The sequence below is a fragment of the Syngnathus scovelli genome, chromosome 14 (assembly GCF_024217435.2).
Source record: "Syngnathus scovelli strain Florida chromosome 14, RoL_Ssco_1.2, whole genome shotgun sequence".
Classification (NCBI taxonomy): Eukaryota; Metazoa; Chordata; class Actinopteri; order Syngnathiformes; family Syngnathidae; genus Syngnathus; species Syngnathus scovelli.
The window spans coordinates 4,050,805-4,066,020 of NC_090860.1; the positions used below are offsets into that span (position 1 = coordinate 4,050,805).

The following is a 15,216-nucleotide window of genomic DNA, read 5'->3' on the forward strand; positions in this document are numbered from 1 at the left end:
CTCAGTTCAGGACTTGTGCCACGCGCTAGGGCAGAACACACTGGGACACAAATTTCACAAAACAATCTTCGTGTTATCAGTCTTCCTGTGTAGTATTTGTTTCTTACACCCCATATCTTCCTATTAACATTTTGTATCCTATCAGCTGCGCACACTCATCATCTTACTATCAAGCCGCCCTTATCAAATGCTTTTTGTTTTTTTTGAGTAATCCATCCACCCTACCCATTAACACGGTTAAAATCCTCGTTCCAGTGTTTATCATCAAATAAAGTTCCGAAATCCTTTGTAATAAACTGTAATGTAATTTAACATTCTACCAACATGGTTGTATATGCGGTAAATGTTATTGTTCAATCTATAGGTCATACAGCGCCTGTGTTCCAAATATGACACTCCTCCTTGATTTAACATCAATATGACACTCCTCCTTGATTTAACATCTCATAAGTTATTATTGTCAGCAGTGCTAAAGGATAGTGCTTGAAAGTGACTGTCTTATCGCCCAATTTAAAACACATGCCACATTTGAGCATTTATTTATTTGCCATCCTCATGTTAGCTGGCATATGTCAGAATTAAAATGTAATTTTGCTTTTAATTTTAAGTCTTTCAAAATTGTTATATCCTTACTGCACTGAGATAAACTGTTAAATATATCTTTAAAAACAAACAAAAACAATCTATGCTCCTGCACAGACTTAAAAGTGGCACCCAAATGCCAGATTACAAATCAAACCTCCTCCTTCACGCTCACATTTTTGATAAAACAGTCTACTTATCTAGACACTGTCATCACATACTAAATAATGGCCTGCAAATTAAATATAATGTTGTTGCTGTGGTCCCTCAAAACATGTGACTAGAATTTGGACAATTATTAACCCCCATCAATTATCTCCTCACTAAATTCCTAGCCTGTTAACCTATCTGCATAAAGAAGACATTTACAATGCTGGGGATAAGAGAATAACAAGGAACACCTGAACCCTAACCCCAAAACACAAGGAAAACCTAACAATAAACAAAATAAACCCAAACCACAATCAAAACCAAATAAACTAGGACCATGACATATGTAGACCAACACAGTACTCCAAATATTTCCTCATTAAAATTTTAGCCTCTTTGTGTAGAGCACCATTGATTTCTAATCATTGACCTAATTTTATCCTTAATTTAATCCCAATCACGAATGCCCTCTGCTTAATACTTTACTTGGTGTTCTTTTAATAAAAAGTGCCCCCTTGCAATGTCATTTTTATTTGTTGTTTTTAACTCTAAGTGATTCAAATCTTTGACTTATTCTTACATGTAACCACCTTTTATAGTCTAATGTCCTAAGCGATCAATAATTCCTCCTAAATGTAACATCTGCAATCACAATTTAATTTTATCCAATTCTACAATGTATGTTCTCTCTTACTCTCATATTTTTTATGAGGGCTGGGCACTCTCCTCGTTGGACCAGTTTCTGCCCCCAACCCTCATATTATTCTATAATTTCTCATTTTTACATTTAACAATGCAAATCTGATAAACCATTGTCTAGCACACCGTTTTCGTGCACCAATTTAGCCCAATTCCATCATTTATAACGAACTGATACACAAAGACAAACATAGATAACACACGGGCCCACAACATAGACATGACAATCTTCCCAGCTGATGACAAGGGGGGGGCAGTTGAAGTGCAGAGAGCCTCGCCACCACCACGTCACACAATGCGACCCCCCCACCTCTGTCCAAAATATGCATTTGTGCCCACCTGACCGTTTGGCCCAAACTTTAGAGCCGCACCTTTTGAAAACAAAAATGGTTACAGTTTAACCCAGGGGTGGGCAAACTTTTTGACTTGCGGGCCGAATTGGGTTCTAAATTTTGACCGGGGGGCCGAACCAGGAGCAGATGGATGTAGTGTTTGTGTGAAGTAATATAAACGACCTGTAAAGGTCATTGCATAAAAGGTTTTGGCCTTTAGTAGGTAGTAAAGCATGGATATTCAAAAAAAGTTTTTTGAAAACAAATGCATTTATTAACAGCATTAAAAAAAAAAACATCCCTAAAAAACTGCTATCAGTGATTCTCATAAAATATGACACTGTTATTATGAATAACGGTCTCCATCACTTCAGTGCCTGCAGGTCAGATTAATGAAAGATGTATGTTTATCTTATGAGATCACATCAAATGGCAAACATTTTGACCAAATATATCATCTTGAAGAATCGGTGAAAGCATACATCCAAATAAAGTAATCAAAACGGCAACACGGTGAGGGGTATCTGAAAATCAGAGCAGAGTTTTAACTCACAAACACCTGGTAACAGAAGTGAGGAAACGGAAAACACTTCCTTAAAGTAAGCCTTAAGAACTTTAAAGGTTAAGATTAGTCACAAACAGGTGGTGCATCAATGTCCTTGAGCATCCTGCATTGTTTGAAAATGAGAATGGTCGCTAGTTTCAATCCCTGCTATTTGTACAGATCATATTCAAAATGCATTTTTTTTTACAACAAACTTGAAAGCCTCCCCTTCATTTTCAGTGTTCATTTGATGTTGATGTTCATGTGGCTGAACGTCACGTTGCGTACGTCGAGCCAAATTGGCCACTCTTTTTAAACACTCGGCACTCAGTGTCCACCTTGCTTTTCCTTGGGCGACTCATTTTAATGGAAGGATTCCAGGGGAAGGTTTGTGGGTGGCTTTAGCGTAAAACTGTATCCGAAAACTCGGCGCGCAAATTACAAGAATGCTGTTGTCACAGCCCACGCTTTAAATTCGGCACTGCTACAAATAGAGCGCGAGTGCGCCATTTCCGTACTACTGAGTACGTACACACACTTGTGAGTGTGCACCGAGCTTTCTGACACGGCTTCCGGTAGTAAATGCGCAGGCGAGTGGTTCCCCATCTACTGGGGAAACGCAGTCATTGCAGGCAAAATGACCGAAAAAAAAAAAGTTTAATAATACAATTTATTTAGGGTTGGCGGGCCGGATTAAACGGTCCCGCGGGCCGGATGTGGCCCGCGGGCCGTAGTTTGCCCACCATACCTGGTTTAACCCCACCACACAATGGGATATAACCTTCATGCTAATTATATATACATTCTTTATCAAATTCTTATTAAGCCATTTTTCTGACTCCAACTCACATGCAAAAAAATAAAAATCAACAATTTTATACAAATCAACTTATTGTTCTTCATGAACCACAAATCATCACTTCCACCCCATGAACAGCACCACAACTAATCACTCACTTCTTCAGCTGCGTCGCTGTCCCATCTGACAACCAAGACTGCTTTCCACACAATATCATCATAGACACACTTCAACAATTATGTAGCGACCTGGTTAACCCAGTTACCCTTCGCCCTAGGCAACAATATAAGTCTCTAAGGTCGCACTATTGAGGTCGCCAGGCATCCGTCCTGCTATATCAGCGATGCCTTCACCTTTTTTTTTCTTTTTTCGTTCACGAGTCCTCGATTCGTATTGGTGGCCTGGCCGATCCAATCGACCCCGACCTTAGGCAACAGTATAAGTTCCTAAGTGTCTATTATTGAGGCCACTCAGGTGCCCATATGCTAGTCACTGGCACCCCACAGCGGTGTGAGCGCCCTTTGCTGATCAGACAAAGTCCTCACCACCTTTCTCTTAATTCACCACGACTCGGACATCCCAGATGTCCCTCGCCTTAGACAGCCCTATAATGTTCTAAGGTCACACTATTGGAGTCGCTCGGCATCCGTCCTGCTATATCAGCGACGCCTTCACCTGTTTTTGTATTTTTTATTTTTTCCACAAATCACTTTTACCAAGTTGCACACAAACACACACTTCTATACAACCACCATTCCTGAACACAGAGCTGAAATTATTAATTTTTGTATTCCATTTTCACTCCACAATATTGCTGAACTGGGAGAGAGAAAAAAAAGGGTTCCCCCTTACCTTTTGTGCCGATCGGACTGCAATATTGTTGAGCAAGAGCGGAGAAGGAACAATCCTTTGTGGAGCATGCACTTTGCCTTCTGAAGAAATCACGTCGGATGGTCACCATTTCTTGGATTTTGTCCACAATTTCAGGAGCGCGCTATCTGCGCCTCACGGCAAAAGCCATTGCCAATCACCTGTTATCCAATTTACTCATTGCGTGCTCGTTTGATTTCTTCAGATTTAGGAAAATGCTAAGACACTAAAGCAGAAATTAGACTTACACAGGTTGGTTGAGTTCAATCACAATTCTTGTTCAGAAATCTCTGTTTTCAGGAAAGTACAATACAGCGCTGGGCCTTTCAAGAGCAGAAAGTCTCCATTCAGAAAAGGCAACATTCAAGGTTCTTTGGTCAGCTTATATTCATTTGCACATGCCAGTGTGGGCCGAGTTTGATGGGTGATGAGTCAGGGGGTGTGTCAAGTTCGCAGGAGATTCCGATTCCATGGGAGTGGTGCTGGTTATGGGCGATTCGGTGTATGTGGGGGCTGTTGTCTTCCATCCCGTCTTTTGGCCTTGGCGATCATCTTTGGCCGAGTCCTTGGCTGGCTCCCTCTGGCACCTGCTGGTTTTTATCTCCACGTGACCTTCCTGTGAACATTCTCCTCCATTCTTGCACATACACTCATTCTTTCAATTTTGTCATTTTGTACGAAATTGTGTGAGCTTTTGGCTGTGACATCATTAATCTATTACTGTTCCCTGACTATGCAAAGTTTGTTCTTTTGATACTCCATGTCTTTGCTTACGTCATTATATTCTCAGTTTAATCATGCTTCCAACCGTATCTTTTCTTTGGTAGGCAAAATATTTCCCTCTGTGCAGAGCCTTCAGTAGTAATCGAAAAGCTGGCGTCTCGCATTAGGCGACATATAACGTTTAGTCAAAACACAAGCTATAATCAAGTACCGAACGGTCAAGACGACTCTGGCCGTGTCCATGATTTAGAGAAAAACATCAGGTATGCATTACACAGTTCCTTAAGGGTCATTAAGCTATTTAGGCAATATTAAAAGACATTTGTTATTTCAAATTCATTTGAGGAAGAGTGGTTTATTTTGAAGGCCGTTTTCAGGCGATACCACTTCCTGTTTTACGTTCGTGTACATATGGAGTCATTGACGATGGAAGTGGGTCTCCTAACAAGAGATATCAACGATCACATGCGTCTAACCTTTAGGACGATGTAGTATTGCTCCAAATGTTCGTTTAAATTCCTTTAGAGGTCCGTTTTCGCGTGTTAGCACGATCGCGAATTAGCATCTTTCCGCTAACTTGTTAGCCTGCCCAGTACTTCTTGTTAACATGTTACACGCACACACGTATAATATTTATATTTTCAATATTTATACAAACTTCTCTGTATGTTATTTATACTATTAATGTATTATTTACATATTTGAAACAATTCATTAATGTTGTAATAATAAAATATGCACTTAAAAGGTTTCATGTACATTTATTGACACACTCAAAATGTACAGAAAAAAAAATTAGATGTACGGAAGAGGATTAGGGCCAGTGAAGAAAAAAAAACGAGGGGTGACAGGATTCTGACTTTTTTTCCTCAGAATTCTGACTTTATTCTCAGAATTCTGACTCATTTCTGACTTTAAACTCAGAATTCTGACTTTAAAGTGGGAATTCTGACTTTAAAGTCGGAATTTTGACTTTATTCTCAGAATTCTGACTTTAAAGTCAGAATTCCCACTTTAAAGTCAGAATTCTGAGAATAAAGTCAGAATTCTGAGTTTAAAGTCAGAAATTGGGAATTCTGACTTTAAAGTCAGAATTCTGACTTTACGACTTTAAAGTCGGAATTCTGAGAATAAAGTCAGAATTCCAACTTTAAAGTCAGAATTCTGAGATTAAAGTCAGAATTCTGACTTTATGGCGTAGGGTGGCAGAGGGAAAGTCAGCGTGGTGTGGATTTGACCAGAGAGGACATTATGTCGTCAACGAGTGACTTTTTGCGTGCCAGAGGATTGCCGGAGGGCATCATTTCACTCTTGGAGGAGTAGGTGGTGAGTAAATAAAGCATTGTGTTCATTTTGGTGACTGTTGCGTATATAACTGTCTCCACGTAGCATGTAGCTCCGTTGCTAATTGATAGCTCTTGACGGGATGCGCCGCATTTACACGTAAAGAAGCATTATGCGTATTTTTGTACATTCAGTAGTCAGTTTCATTAAACCGATGACATAATGTACGATTATATATATATATATATATATATATTTTACTATGCCAACCTAACCACAGTGACGGGAGAGGCACAATTCAGAAAACGTGCTCAGCTCGTCGAGAAAATGCGATTTAAGCAATAAAATTAAAAATGCTTATAAAACCTAAACCAAACGTTGCAGGTGGTCATGTCTTCATGTGCCGAGATCAACTCGGCACTCTAAAGCCCCCAAGAGCACTTTTTACTTTTTACTATGCCAACCTAACCAGAGTGACGGGAGGGGCACAATTCAGAAAATGTGCTCAGCTCAGCTCAAGTGAACTGCTAGATACATCATATTCTGCGTCAAAAGAGGTTTCTGAATCGGATAAAATGATGCTAATATTGCCGCTAGAAACGGAGCTGTCGTTATCATCTGTTTGTTGACATCCAGATGTACAACTTGTGACGTCACAGTAATGGCGCCGCCAGTTTGGCTTCGTGCGGGACCCGATCGATAAACTGGCATTTCATTTCAGCTTTATTCTTAGTAATCGGTGTCCATTTTTAATTTCCAATGCGGCAAATGTGTTCACTTTATACATTCTATCAAATTCCGTTCTAATTGAAAAAAAAAAAAGGGATGTCTCTAGCCCTTTAAGGAACTGTGGAATGCATGCCTGATTTTTTTTTCTCTGAATCATGGACACGGCCAGAGTCGTCTTGACCGTTCAGTACTTGATTGTATCTTATGTTTTGACTAATGCTAGATGCCAGTTTTTGATTACTACTGAACACTCTGCACAGAGGGAAATAGTTTGCCTAACAAAGAAAAGATACGGTTGAATGAGGTACGACAGTGTATGTCCAAGATTGGAGAAGAATGTTCACAGGAAGGTCACGTGGAGATAAAACCAGCAGGTGCCAGAAGGAGCCACCCGAGAACTCGGCCAAAGATGATCGCCAAGGCCGAAAGACGGGAGGGAAGACAACAGGCCCCACCCGAGAACTCGGCCAAAGATGATTGCCAAGGCCGAGAGACGGGATGGAAGACAACAGCCCCCTCCACACACACACACACCAACAGCCCCCCACCTACACACCGAATCGCCCATAACCAGCACCACTCCCATGGAAGCAGACTCTCCTTCGAACTTGCCCCACCCCGAAGACTCATCGCCCATCAATCCCGGCCCACAATGTGCTACTGAATATAAAACTGATCTAACAACCTTGGACTTTGCCTTTTCTGAATGGAGACTTTCCGCTCTTGAAGGGCCCAGCACTGTATTGTACTTTCCTGAAAACAGAGCTTTTTGAACAAGAATTGTGATTGAACTCAACCAATCTCTCTAAGTCTAATTTCTGCTTCAGTGTCTTTGCATTTTCCTAAATCTGAAGAAATCAAACGAGCACGCAGTGAGTAAATTGGATAACAGGTGATTGGGAAAGGCTTTTGCCGTGAGGTGCAGATAACGCGCTCCCTAAATTGTGGACAGAATCCAACACAAGACGAAACAGCCTACATCTAAAAGAAAAAATAGACTTTTAGAAAAACTACGTGAAAAAATGAAACTCAGGAAAGATAGTGACAAAGAGGACACCACCTCAAAGACACAACCACAAGAGACAAAGAAGCAGAAAACAACAAGAAATATTGCGACTGGATGGATACACAGTGATGGAAAGATGACCAAACGTGAGGGAGAAGCAGGGAGGGGGTACCAGAAAACTTCAAATGTCCACAGAAGCTGGGTTGAAAGACATTCTCAAGGAAGGAAAAAAACTATTTTTCCCAGATGGAATTTCTCCCAAAGGATCACAATTGGACTTTGAGTTTGAGGTTTGGGATTTCAAACAAAACTGCCTCACTGATGACACCTGCCATTCCATCGGCTATATGTACGAGGCTGCAAAGCTAACATTGTTGCGTTTTTACATTGCAACAAGACCAAAAGACAACCAAGATGATGTCCACAAGTTACGTCAGACAATGGCAGTGAATACAATGCCGCGGAAAGTGACAAGGTCTCTGTTTATTCAAATGAAGTCTACCAGCCATTCAACATTTCTGTTGATTCAGAAATTACCTTTGGTCCCACATATGAAACAGAGGAAGATACAGAAGTCACAATGATCTACGATGGTCCTGCTATGCCCCTCAATCTACCTGATCCACAGGATGTGTTGACTATAACGGTCCACTCCACTGACACATTGAATGATATGATAAGAGCATTCTGTAAAGAAGAAATATTGAACAAACCACTCAGTGTGAAACGCATACTCCCAGATGATAGAGAAGAAGCAGGTGTTGGGTCTGGAGTACTGAGAGATGTTCTCACCTGTTTCTGGCAGGAATTCTATGACCGACGCACCCTTGGTACATCAATTTTAATTGACTGCTGGAGGGAGGTTACTTTTCACCATGACTTCATAAGTCCTGACGCACTTAACAAGTTGTGCTCTGACTTGCAACCTACTTCCAAAAAGGTCTGCCAACTGCTGAAATTTCCAAATGATTTAACCTCAAAGCAGAAGGAAGTGGTAAATCATCTGAAAAGGTTCATCAGAGAGTTGGATGAACTCAAGCTTCATCAATTTTAATTGATGTACCAAGGGTGCATCCATTTATCCGTCATGATTTTTCTGCAGCAAAGTGGAAAGCAGTTGGGAGAATACTTATAAAAGGTTACCAAGATTGTTGCTATTTCCAAAACAAACTTGCATTTCCTTTCCTCGAGCAAGTGCTTTTCAACTGCGTCTACAGTGATCCAAGGGCCCACTTTCTGCAGTTTGTGAGCAGCCAGGAGCGTGACGTTTTGATGGACGCAATGAAGGACTTTTCAGAAGTGGACCAAGATGATCTTGTGGAAGTTCTTGACAGCTATGGGTGTAGAAAGAGAATCACACCTGAAACCTTTCCCACAATACTGCAGGAAATAGCGCACAAAGAGCTTGTCCAAAAGCCCATGTTTGTTATTGACTGCTGGAGGGAGGTTACTTTTCACCATGACTTCATAAGTCCTGACGCACTTAACAAGTTGTGCTCTGACTTGCAACCTACTTCCAAAAAGGTCTGCCAACTGCTGAAATTTCCAAATGATTTAACCTCAAAGCAGAAGGAAGTGGTAAATCATCTGAAAAGGTTCATCAGAGAGTTGGATGAACTCAAGCTTCAGAAATTTCTCCGGTTTTGCACAGGATCTGATCTTATTGTCACCGACACCATCCTTGTAGAGTTTCAACAAATGACAGAGTTTAGTAGAAGACCAGTGGGGCACACGTGTGGAAAGGTTTTGTACATTGCTGACAGCTATGAAAATTTCCCAGACTTCCGATCAGAATTCAATGCCGTTCTCGAAAGCAATATCTGGGTCATGGATATTATTTAATTCTGTCAATAACCATAACATAATTATCCGTTGTAAGTTGCATCAACACAACATATTTTGTTCACTGTTCTTATTGGTCAAATAGAAACAATCTTTGTAGTCGTTCCTTCACTGTTTTTAGAATTTTATAGAAACAGCTTGCATTTGGTATTATGTTCCAGTTATATAAAAATCCTAGGGCTTTATTAAAACGACCCAAGATGTTATGCATAACCATTGGATGGTTGTTTTCAGCAGCTATATAGTATTAAGTGAATGCTTCTGTAAAAAACAGTAGTAATATTTCATTGCATTCAATAAACTCACTCTTCATCCACTATGTATTTTCTGACTGCACCTGAATGTTGGTATATAAAAATAAAGTATTATAATGTTGTACAGATGCCTATGAAAAGACACAATTTTTAATATACAAGTAATACATTAATACTTAATACATATTTAAGCAGTCAATTTCAGGACATTTCAAGCAAAATGTAACATCTTTGTATTTGTTAGTCACAAATGGAAAAGAATAACCATAGATCAGGTAAGCATAGTTAAAAAAAAAATCAATTTTGCAATGAATTGTTCTGGAAAATTTGGGTCATTAAGGAATATTTAAAGGTCAAAAAGGCATTGTAAGACTAAAAAAAACATAGTAACTGAGTATACAGACTACTGATTTAAAAAAATCTGAAAAATTATTTTCTGAGGAGTTTATATGTTCATTACATCAATACGCTTGTCAAACAATCTTCAGTAATTCCTCTCTCAACATAAAATACAAGTCACTTGCATGCAATGGATCTGATGGATTCATTTTCCTCCATTAGCAGACAACACAGTTCAAATACAGTTTCATCGCAAGAAAACTGGCATTTTGGAGTGCACTCTTCCATACATGCAGTGATATCTTGCATTACAGTGGGTTTCAGTCGATCCTCGGCACTGTGCATGGCAGGGAATGAATACATGACGACTGGCCGGCCTGAAGCTGTATCACCGTTCGACCTTGGTCTTATTTTGTGTGAGTTCCATGTGTTCACAACTTCATCCAGCTCATCCTGCACAAGAGCAGCATAGTTAAGTATTTAAGTACTTGTTATTTTTTACTATTCATTTATTCATTTCAAATTCAAAAACATGATGGGGAGATAAAATATTTTACAAGAACAAGATTAAGAAAGCAGAACTGGATAAGACTTTTATCCAGAAAATCTCCTGTGTAGCGACCATCCTCCTGAAAAGTTAATATAAATTAATCCAGAACTGTGCGCTGTTTGCGAAGGATGGACCACCACCCTTCAATGCGCTGATTGGCAGTACTTCTCCCGTAAAGAAAACTTTTCTCCCCAGCAAAATTGTCAGAGTGGTTTTGTCGCAAAAAACACTTGCATCTGTTCAACACAACCATTTTCTGTGCCCCTGTCTGCACGGATCCTCTCTGGACATCCACCAATGCGCGAAACTGTTTTGATGAAATAACTTGCAATCACCTTGGGATCATTGTTTGTGATATAGGCCTCTGCCCATAACACATTCCGGCTAAACCCATCAATACAACCATTGATGCAAATCCCATATGGTTTTAATTTATCATAGCCATCCATGTGCCAAAGAGCATTTGGGCCTCGACAGCTGTACTGGCGTCTTCTAAGGAGTCGTGCTCTTCTTAATTCCACGCCGCCTGGGTCAACCAATTTTATAATTTGTCTTATTGTATCTTGTGGGGCGGCTCGGTGACGCACTGGGTAGCACGTCCGCCTCACAGTTACGAGGGTGCGGGTTCGATTCCACCTCCAGCCCTCCCTGTGTGGAGTTTGCATGTTCTCCCCGGGCCCGCGTGGGTTTTCTCCGGGCACTCCGGTTTCCTCCCACATTCCAAAAACATGCTTGGTAGGCCGATTGAAGACTCCAAATTGTCCCTAGGTGTGAGTGTGAGTGCGATTGGTTGTCTGTCTCTGTGTGCCCTGCGATTGGCTGGCAACCAGTTCAGGGTGTCCCCCGCCTACTGCCCGATGACGGCTGGGATAGGCTCCAGCACGCTCGCGACCCCCGTGGGGACTAAGCGGTTCAGAAAATGGATGGATGGATGGATGTATCTTGTGAGACAACAAATCCTTTTTGAATCGCACGTAGATGAAGCCAGCGATAACCTTGCATCTGGCCACAAGTCAGGATTTCATGCTGGACAAAAGCCAACACATCTCCCAGGTCCGACTGATTCTTTCTTCGGAACAGACCAAGTCTTTTACAACTTCTCTTCAGTCCGAATACTCTGAGCATTATGTGCTAAAACTGCAAGTATTTCCTTGTTGCTGAATGCAAGTCTAAAGCATAGCTTGATTAAGTCATCCAAATCCGGCTTTTCAGGCACTGGTTGAGTTGCACCCTCCATCAGTCACTTTATCTGCACAACAAAGTAAAAAGAATTACAATTTGTCAAACACAACAGTGGGCATTTTGAAAAAATGACTTTATGACAGTATGCTTGTTGCAGAAAGTTGTTTTTAATAATAATGTTCTCACTCCTGTTACAATGTCAGGTGTAACTTCACTAAACAAGTCTCATCCAGTGAGTAAATAAAGACGTGCGTGTGTGCATGATTATACTTCAAATGATGTAACCTTGAATTGTGGCACGTAGAATCACTACTCTTAAACAACAGTGTGATCAGTGTATTGAGTTAAATTTAAGGTTCAATGATATTGCAGCCGGCCACAATCAGCAAGGCATAGTTTATACCGCGAGTCGCGGTGTTTTACCGACGCTTTGTGATGTTGCCGTGACATGTATGTATGTATGTATGTATGTATGTATGTATGTATGTATGTATGTATGTATGTGTACATACATACATACATACATACATACATACATACATACATACATACATACATACATACATACATACTGCTGGATTCTGTCCACAATTTAGGGAGCGCGTTATCTGCGCCTCACGGCAAAAGCCATTACCTGTCATCCAATTTACTCACTGCGTGCTCGTTTGATTTCTTCAGATTTAGGAAAATGCCAAGACACTGAAGCAGAAATTAGACTTACACAGGTTGGTTGAGTTCAATCACAATTCTTGTTCAGACAGCTCTGTTTTCAGGAAAGTACAATACAGCGCTGGGCCCTTCAAGAGCGGAAAGTCTCCATTCAGAAAAGGCAACGTCCAAGGTTCTCTGGTTAGTTTATATCAGCTGCACATGCCAGTGTGGGCCGAGTTTGATGGGTGATGAGTCTTTGGGGTGGGGCAAGTTCGCCATGGGAGTGGGTGCTGGTTATGGGCGATTCGGTGTGTGTGGGGGCTGTTGTCTTCCATCCCGTCTTTCGGCCTTGGCGATCATCTTTGGCCGAGTCCTTGGCTGGCTCCCTTTGGCACCTGCTGGTTTTATCTCCACGTGACCTTCCTGTGAACATTCTTCTCCAATCTTGGACATACACTGTCGTACCTCATTCTTTCAATTTTGTCATTTTGTACGAAATTATGTTAGCTTTTGGCTGTGACATCATTAATCTATTGCTGTTCTTTTGATACTTCATGTCTTTGCTTATTCTTAGTTTAATCATGCTTCCAACCGTATCTTTTCTTTGTTAGGCAAACTATTTCCCTCTGTGCAGAGCGTTCAGTAGTAATCAAAAACTGGTGTCTAGCATTAGTCAAAACATAAGATACAATCAAGTACTGAACGGTCAAGACGACTCTGGCTGTGTCCATGATTTAGAGAAAAAAAACATCAGGTATGCATTACACAATTCCTTAAGGGTCATTAAGCTATTTAGGCAATATATCAAAAGTCATTTGTTATTTCAAAGTGCTCAGAAATATGTCAGATCATAAATTTATAAAAACCTTTCTCATCACCACTTATCAAAAATGTCTAGTTATGTCTTCTTTATTGATTTGGTGTGTAGGTATAATTATATGCTTAAAATGTAATATGTGAATATACTTGTCTGCTTATGTACTTTATTCAATGAGGTTTGAGCATATCTGTTTTTGTAGCGAGGCAGGACTTTTTGTATTTTGACCCCAGTTCCTGCAATACATACATACATATATATATATATATATATATATATATATATATATATATATATATATATATATATATATATATATATATATATATATAATAATCGTCCATTACGTCATCGGTTTAATGAAACTGACTACTGAATGTACAAAAATACGCATAATGCTTCTTTTACTAGCTCAGTAGCCTAATAGTAGAGTGTCCGCCCTGAGACTGGAAGGTTGTGGATTCAAACCCCAGCCGGGTCATACCAAAGACTATAAAAATGGGACCCATTGCCTCCCTGCTTGGCACTCAGCATTAAGGGTTGGAATTGGGGGGTTCGATCACCAAATGATTCCCGAGCGCGGCACCGCTGCTGCTCACTGCTCCCCTCTCCCCAGGGGATGGATCAAAATCACATGGGGATGGGTTAAATGCAGAGGACAAATTTCACCACACCCAGTTGTGTGTGTGACGATGATCATTGGGACTTTAAGGCATTGGGACTTTACGTGTAAATGCGGCGCATTTCGTCAAGAGCTATCAATTTGCAACGGAGCTACATGCTACACGGAGCCAGTTATATACGCAACAGTCACCAAAATGAACACAATGCCTTATTTACTCACCCCCTGCTCGGTTTAATAAAACTGACTATTGAATGTACAAAAATGCTTTATTTACTCACCCCCTACACCTCCAAGAGTGAAATGATGTCCTCCGGCAATCCTCTGGCACGCAAAAGGTCACTTGTTGACGACATAATGTCCTCTCTGGTCAAAACCACACCACACTGACTTTCCCTCCGCCACCCCACGCCATAAAGTCAGAATTCTGACTTTATTCTTAGAGAATAAAGTCAGAATTCTGAGAATAAAGTCAGAATTGTAGTATTAGGTGAACTACCGTAGTAGGAACCTTTGATTAGCGCGGTATTCCGGAGGGGTGAATAAACGAGGGGGGACCCTTTTGACTGTTCAAACATACTACCGTCTCACGTCTGGTTCTTCAACGTATTACTATTAATTATAAATTAAGAGATAACCGAACATGGTGTCAGAAGTACTGCTAAAAGGAAGATACCACGGAGTTGGAGGTCCCGGACATTGAAAGCCTCACAACAGGGAGAGCAGGTGCAGTCCGTGTGCGTGACGGTGAGGAGACGCAAGCATGGAGAGGTTCCATGTGCCGCCACCGGAGAAATTCACGTTCAAGCCAGAGGAATGGCCGAAGTGGATAAAGCGCTTTGAAAGGTTCAGAGTAGCATCTGGACTGGAAACACAACCTGAGGGAAACCAGGTAAATGCCTTAAATGGGTGAAGAGGCCGAGGATATCCTCACGTCATTAAGATTGACTGACAGAGAGATGACCGCCTATGGAACGGTGAGGGAAAGGCTAAATGCACACTTTATTTCAAGAAGAAATGTCATTTTTGAATGAGCCAAATTCAATATGCGACAGCAAGAGGCGGGAGAAACTGTGAACAGTTTTATTACTGCACTTCACTGTCTATCGGAGCATTGTGGCTACGGTGCGTTGCATGAAGAAATGATCCAAGACAGATTGGTGGTCGGATTAAAAGACAAAAAACTCTCAGAACAATTGCAGCTAGACCCGGACTTGACTCTAGAGCGGGCCATGACAAAG

At 40.9% G+C, this 15,216-nt stretch overlaps 1 long non-coding RNA gene across 1 annotated transcript; it reads right to left on the bottom strand.

Annotated features, from left to right (window-relative positions):
- Positions 1-9,942: 9,942 nt before the first annotated feature.
- Positions 9,943-14,983, bottom strand: LOC125980584 (uncharacterized). Its single transcript, XR_007485676.2, has 2 exons — positions 14,257-14,983; positions 9,943-10,606 (listed from the first exon to the last, which is right to left on the bottom strand). It is a non-coding gene; the product is annotated as an uncharacterized lncRNA (long non-coding RNA).
- Positions 14,984-15,216: the final 233 nt, after the last annotated feature.